Source organism: Nomascus leucogenys, chromosome 6 (genome assembly GCF_006542625.1).
Source record: "Nomascus leucogenys isolate Asia chromosome 6, Asia_NLE_v1, whole genome shotgun sequence".
NCBI lineage: Eukaryota > Metazoa > Chordata > Mammalia > Primates > Hylobatidae > Nomascus > Nomascus leucogenys.
In genome coordinates, this window is record NC_044386.1 from 13,966,951 (window position 1) to 13,974,509 (window position 7,559).

The following is a 7,559-nucleotide window of genomic DNA, read 5'->3' on the forward strand; positions in this document are numbered from 1 at the left end:
GAGACTCTTACCAGGGCAACTACGTAATCTGGTGGCATTGTGTATTGGTAACTACTAACTCACTCCTTCCTCTGAAAAGTGACCCAAAATTCTGCCTGTGCCCCTCAGAAATGACACCACCACGAGCTGACTTTCAGGATTCTTGAAGTAACGTACTTTATACAGGTAAGCATTTGATGATTTGCTGCTTATATTTGGCTCATAATGATGCAGCATAAAAGGTGCGCATATATGTAATTCATCCTGGCTCTGCAAACCTCAGGTTTGGCAATGCTTAATGAGGAGAGTGGAATGAAGAGCTGCAACTAAGACTAAACTAAAACTACTTTTTGTTCTCCTTTTTCCCTCTTTCTTCAACTTCTGATTGTTTTGTTTAAATGACCAGAATAAGATAGAATGCCTGTAATTAAAAATATTTAATATAGCTTATGTTATTATCCTTGCCACCTATTCAAAATCTTTTAAAAAATTTTTCCACCATCTAAAGGAGATACTATTTAATTATATAAAAGGTAGGTAATAAAATACATTTCTCTTTTTCTAATCAGGCAGTGAGGCATAAACTGTTGGGGCATGCCGCTCAGGGCCACTGCTGTCTGGGACTAAAACACTGGCATTGTGGTCTGTACTGAGAGCCTTAATACTCTTGCTTCCTTTTCCAGTCACTGCCCCAGCATTCTCGCTCTGAAGCAGAATGCCTAATTCAACCATCTCATCAGTGTTTCTAGATCTTTAAATGCTTTTTCCTCTTTCATGTCTTCTGCAGGGCGTTTACCAAAGTCACCGTTGATTTCGGTGTTAGGGACGGTTTCCTCTGGCGGTTCAGTTTCCATTTTCTTGTATTAAATGGACACACCAATCCATTGAAAAATAAAGAAGCTGGTACATTTGGCTTATTGGAAAGCAAGCTGTAAACAAACAAACAAACAAACAGCAAACAAAAAACTCTGACTCTCTTTTTAAATTTGTTAAAGCTCTTTTGGAATATCATTTCTTCCATAAAGATTTCCTGGGTAATTCTAGCTCACTTTGGTCACTTCTCTTCCATTTAATATTTTGGCAGTCAGAGTCAGGGCTGTATTCGTTTCTATTTCTAGTGTATAAGTCTGATATCTACCACAGAATATTACATTTCCTGAGGCTGGAACTATTTACAGAAGGGATTCCCAACCCCTGGGCCATGGACAGGTACGGGTTTGTGGCATGTTAGGAACTGGGCCGCACAGTAGGAGGTGAATGGCGGGTGAGCAAGCAAAATTTTATCTGTATTTACAGCCACTCCCCATCACTCACATTACCACCTGGGCTCTGCCTCCAGTCAGATCAGTGGTGGCATTAGATTTTTTTTTTTTTTTTTTTGAGATGGATTCTCGCTCTGTCGCCAGGCTGGAGTGCAGTGGCATGATCTCCGCTCACTGCAACCTCTGCCTCCCGGGTTCAAGTGATTCTCGTGCCTCAGCCTCCCAAGTAGTGGGGACTATAGGCATGTGCCACCGTGCCCAGCTAATTTTTGTATTTGTAGTAGAGACAGGGTTTCACCATGTTGGCCAGCATGGTCTCAATCTCTTGACCTCATGATCTGCCCACCTCGGCCTCCCAAAGTGCTGGGATTACGGGCGGGAGCCACTGCGCCCAGCTGGCATTAGATTTTCATAGGAGTGTGAACCCTACTGTGAACTGTGCATGTGAGGAATCTGGGTTGTGGGCTCCTTTTGAGAATCTAATGCCTGATGATCTGTCGCTATCTCCCATCACCCCTGGATGGGACTGTCTAGTTGCAGGAAAACAAGCTCAGGGCTCCCACTGATTCTACATTATGGTGAGTTATATAATTATTTTATTACGTATTATAATGTAATAATAATAGAAATAAAGTGCACAGTAAATGTAATGCGCTGGGATCATCTTGAAACCACCTTGCCCCCAGTCTGTGGAAAAATTGTCTTCCATGCAACTGGTCCCTGGTGCCAAAAAGATTGGGGACAGCTGATTTAGAGTACTGTTACATCTCCTTTCACCCTGCTTCTCCTGTATCCCTAAGGCAGTAATAGACACTAAATAATACGTTTTGAGTTGAGTGTTTTATATTTTGTGTGTGTCTGTGCTTTTTTGTTTGTTTGTTTGTTTGTTTTGGTCTTGCTCTGTCGCCCAGGATGGAGTGCAGTGGTGCCGTCTCGGCTCACTGCAACCTCCGCCTCCCGGGTTCAAGCAATGCTCCGGCCTCAGCCTCCCAAGTAGCTAGGATTACAGATGGCCACCACCATGCCCTGCTAATTGAGTGCAAGTTCTATGCAGAGAACCTTGCAGAGAATTTCACAGCCCACTGCAGTGGAGGGGCATCCCAGCAGAAGCCAAAACACTGGTGGTCCAGAGAGAAAGGGAAACTTGAAGAGTGAGTTCAGGGGTTCAGTGAGGGTACTGGGGGATCAGACTATGGAACTGTATATTTAGAGCTCAGACAGCAAGTGAAGGATCCATAAGGATGAGGGAGGGGCGGGGTGCATTGACTCATGGCTATCATCTCAGCAATTTGGGAGGCCAAGCTGGGAGAATTGCTTGAGCTCAGGAGTTTGAGATCAGCCTGGGCAATACAGTGAAACCCCATCTCTATTTTTAAAAATAAAAAAAGGTATTAAGCAAAAAGATGAGGGAGGGATTGGAGTGTGCATTGCCCATTTTATTTTATTTTTTAATCATAATTATTAGCTATTCCTGGATTGAGCATTTTCCATGTGCCAGAAATGTTGTTAGGCACCTCACATGCGCTGTGATGTGCAATCTTCAGAGCAACTCCCTGAGGGAGGGACTGTTCATTATCACCCAGTAATGAATCTGACCAGAGGAGTTGAGCAGACCACGAAAGAGACTCAGGATCACAAAATAGCAAAGCTGCAAGGAATTTTAGAGATTATTTAGTCCAAGGGTCTATCCTGTGCTTTAGTTTAAAAAGAGACAGAAAGGGCTGGGTGCAGTGGCTCACACCTGTAATCCCAGCACTTCAGGAGGCCTAAGCAGGGAGATCCCTTGAGCCCAGGAGTTCGTGGTTACAGTGAGCTATGATTGCATCACTGTACTGTAGCCTGAGCAAAAGAATGAGACTCTGTCTAAAAAAAAAAGGGAGAGCAAAAGAAGAAAAGGCAAAGCATTCCTGGAAGGACAGCGGCTATGTGGGTGGTTTCTCAAACTGAGGAAACGGGATAGTTTGGGACAGGGGTCTGTGCCACAGGCTTCAGAGAAGAGACAGTGGGGTCAGGGCTCCTCAAAGCTGGAGCAAGGTCACCGCTAGAGCAGTGATGGGGGCTGCCTTGATCATAATTGCACAACTAGCCTCTCTAGGGCACTGCATTGTTTCCAACCTACTTTTCATATCAAGTATAGTAGTTCCTCACAACTCATCTATGAGAAAGTCTTTCGGTTGAATTCTTTTGGTAGAATCTAAGGAAAATCAGCTTAAACTAGCCTAAGCTGAAAACAGGGATTTATTATGAAGATATAGTATGTTCCACAGAACCCAATTCAAAGGCAAAGTGGCCTCAGGAACGAACTGGTACTAGAGACTCAGCTATTGTTAGGACTTGCCCTGCCTCTCTAATTACTATTCCCCCTGACCTCCTGCCTGTTACCTTTTGCTTGTCTGGTCCAGATGGGGGTAGCAAATGCCCAACCCATAGTTTCTGAGCTTAGATATTAGGTCCCTTTTTCCCTCAGGTCTATATGCCAACAAAAGAGACTCTGAGTGGCCCAGCTGGGATCAGGTTCCCATCCTGATGCAATCAGATGAGTCAGGGGATGGGGTCATGTTGTCCATCATGACTACTGGGTGCCCCAGGGAGAAGTGGCCGAGCAGACAACTCAACAGATGTCTTACCCATGGCAGCCTGCTGTGTAACACAAGTATACATTATCCCATATTTACAAATTTTCAAAGATGCCTCTGCCTAACAAGGCTCAACTACTCCAGTGACAATCCCAAATGTACTGTCTTTCCCGAACAGAAGACAATTCAACTCAATAACTCATATCCAGCCACTGTAGGCAATACTGGGGTCCTGGCACCAGGGTTCATAGACAGTGCCATCTTTTTCCATATAAGGGAATATTGACCCTTTTGACATATAACATGATGGTCTCAGGGTCCAGGGCTTAGGAAGTGGATCTATTTGGATACCATTATTTAACCTATCACAAGTAGTCATTAAAAAGGTAAAGCAGGCCAGGCACAGTGGTTCATGCCTGTAATCCTAGCACTTTGGGAGGCTGAGGCAGGCAGATCACGAGGTCAGGAGTTCAAGATCAGCCTGGCCAACATGGTGAAACCCGTCTCTACTAAAAATACAAAAATTAGGCCGGGCGCGGTGGCTCACGCCTTTAATCCCAGTACTTTGGGAGGCTGAGGTGGGCGGATCACGAGGTGAGGAGATCGAGACCATCCTGGCTAACATGGTGAAACCCTGTCTCTACTAAAAATACGAAAAAAAATTAGCCGGGCATGATGGCGGGCGCCTGTAGTCCCAGCTACGCGGGAGGTTGAGGCAGGAGAATGGCGTGAACCCGGGAGGCGGAGCTTGCAGTGAGCCGAGATCGCGCCACTGCACTCTCACCTGGGTGACAGAGCGAGACTCCGTCTCAAAAAAAAAAAAAAAAAAAATACAAAAATTAGCTGGGCTTGGTGGTGATCACCTGTAGTCCCAGCTAATCAGAAGGCTGAGGCAGGAGAATCACTTGAACCTGTGAGGCAGAGGTTGCAGTGAGCCAAGATTGCACCACTGCACTCCACCCTGGGTGACAGAGCAAGACTCCATCTCAAAAAAAAAAAAAAAAAAAGGTAAAACAGGTGAAATTGATTTTTAATATATTTTGTTTAACCTAATGTATCCAAGGCATTATTATTATTACAACACGTAATCAATATAAAAATATCAGTGTGATATCTGACATTCTTTTTTCCGACTAGATCTTCAAAACCCTGTGTGTCTGCACAGGCTTTCTCTTATGTCTGCATCTTGTGATGAGTTGTTCTTGGACTGGGGCATAGCTGCACACACCATGGGGTCGTATTCTGCTAGAGGGACCCACCCAGGATCTCTGCTTTCATAGGGAAGGATGGCTTTGCCTAGGAGAATAAGCACCTTGGGTTCGGTTGCCTGGCACCCTGTGACTAGGTGCCAGATATTCAGAGGCCACGTGCCTGCCCTGGCTCAATCAGTTGGCAAAGGCCCTCTGTCTGGCACCTGGGGACCCTGGCCGTGCCTTTTCCCATGGGAAGTTGAATCCAGGTGCAACCCTTTTCCCTGGCAGTTGTGTGTGTGGAGAGGGTGGCCTGGCAGGGCTGAGTCCTTGCACCTCACTTCCTGTTGCCAGGAAATGGAAACACGGAAAAGTACTCATAGTCGCCCACTGGGCAGGCCTGGACTTCTACACAGCCGAAAATGGTAGAAATAGGATGTTAGGTCTAATTCCAAAGCCAGTTCTCTCAGCTACATATTCTTCTGCTCCTTCCCATGGGAAAAGGCACAGCCAGCATCTCTGGGTGCCAGACAGAGGGCCTTTCCCAACTGATTGAGCCGGGGCGGGCACCTTACCTCTGAACATCTGGCATCTGGTGCAGGGTGCCTTTGCTTGTCTGGTCCAGACAGGGTAGAAAATGCCCATCCCATAGCGTCTGAGCTTAGATATTAGGTCCTTTCCTCCCAGGTCTATATGTCAGCAAAAGAGAGCCTGAGTAGTCTAGCTTGGGCAGGTGCCCACCCTGATGCAATCAGACGAGTCAGGGGATGGGGTCATATTGCCACCCTGACTACTGGCTTGATAGGTGGTGACTCTATCACCACCTATGGTGCACTGAGACAGGGATTGCTTTGGAAGGCAGCCCCCACTTGGACTGAGGTAGGACAGCAGGCAGGCAGGGGCAGGATCAGGGGCAGGTCAGGAATCGGGACAAACCAGGATGTGGTCCACATGGCCAAGGTAAAGACAGGAGCTTCAGGAAGAGCCTTCGGGTGTGGCCAGACCTGAGCTGGAAGCCATGGCCGGGCTGCTCACAGGGAGACCTGTTTTGGATGGAGATGAACTGTTAAGTTGTTTGTTTTTCAGTGAACTGCCCCACCCAAGAATGTTCCAGTTATGTCTTAAAAGGCTTAGCCCCTCCAGAGAGGGTCTGGTTTCCTTGAGTCAGTGATTTTGTTGCCTTCTGTCTAAGAATCCTGCCAGTTTGTCTCCAAAAGAGTGTTTGCCCTTGGGGTGGATGGGGGCTCATCGGCTCTGGACTGAGACTCAGTCCTCTTAGGCTGTGATTCAGTAACTTTCCAATTCCCTCCCACAGCACTGGGGCCACAGGTGGGCATTTGGCTTAAACCTGAAACTAACCCCATTGGCTCCAGTCACCAGAGCTGTCTGCATGTAACAGGTATCCATACATGTTGCCAACCAACAGTTCTTATCTTGGGGTGGCTTGGCTGTCAACCAGGCCAGGGGAGCTGATTGATGGAGGCCTCATCTCAGAAGCAAGGAAAAGCATTGTGTCCTTGCTCTAGTGTTTTCCAAGGACTCTAATAAGTGCCTGATATGGTCTGGCTGTGTCCCCACTCAAATCTCATCTTGAATTGCAATATGTTGTGGGAGGGACCCGGTGGGAGGTAGTTGAATCATGGGGGCAAGTCTTTCCCTTGCTGTTCTTGTGATAGTGAATAAGTCTCACGAGATCTGATGGTTTTATAAAGAGGAGTTCCCCTGCACAAGTTCTGTCTCTTTGCTTGCTCCTATTCATACAAGAGATGACGTGCTCCTCCTTGCCTTCCGCCATGATTGTGAGGCCTCCCCAGCCATGTGGAACTGTAAGTCCATTGAACCTCTTTCTTCTGTAAACTGCCAAGTCTCAGGTGTCTGTTTATCAGCAGCATGAGAACAGACTAATACAGTGCCTTTCAAACATGTTTGCAATGGTGTTTTCAGTGTGTGCCCACCTCTCTTTGGTGAATCCATGAAGAATATTTAGCACAAATCTCAACAATTGTGTAGATCAAGAACAAGTTATTGGTATCCCAGTTTCCAATTCAAATAACAGCACGAGTTTATTTGGCTTGATTTCCCCAGGGCTTACCTTTTTCCCACAAAATTTCATATATTTAAATGTGTTCAATCTCCAAAACAGCGTAATAGTCATTACAGAGAAGGTTGATTGTGTTTTCTGAACAAAAAGTACAATTTTTGCTACTTTTTAGAGTCAGTCTGGGAGGTGTAATTGGAGGCAGAAATATTTAAGTTTGGGCTCATCTATTAAAAGATCACAGAACACATTATTTGAATTGTGGCTGCCCCAAAAGTACATTCAGGTCATTTGATGGAGATCCTGGCGTCCATTGAGTCCAACATTCACCCCACCTTTTATGTGTACTGGCAGAAGCAGACTCAGTAACAATGTAGGAGGCCTAGCCAGTGACATTCTTTCTTGTCATAGTAATCTCTATTTCTTTCTTCTTATTGTTCTTAGAGTCCCAGTGGAGAAGATTGGGCATGGCAGTGAAAAAGCTAAAACAGGTGATGGGCCAGGAGGAAAGGCA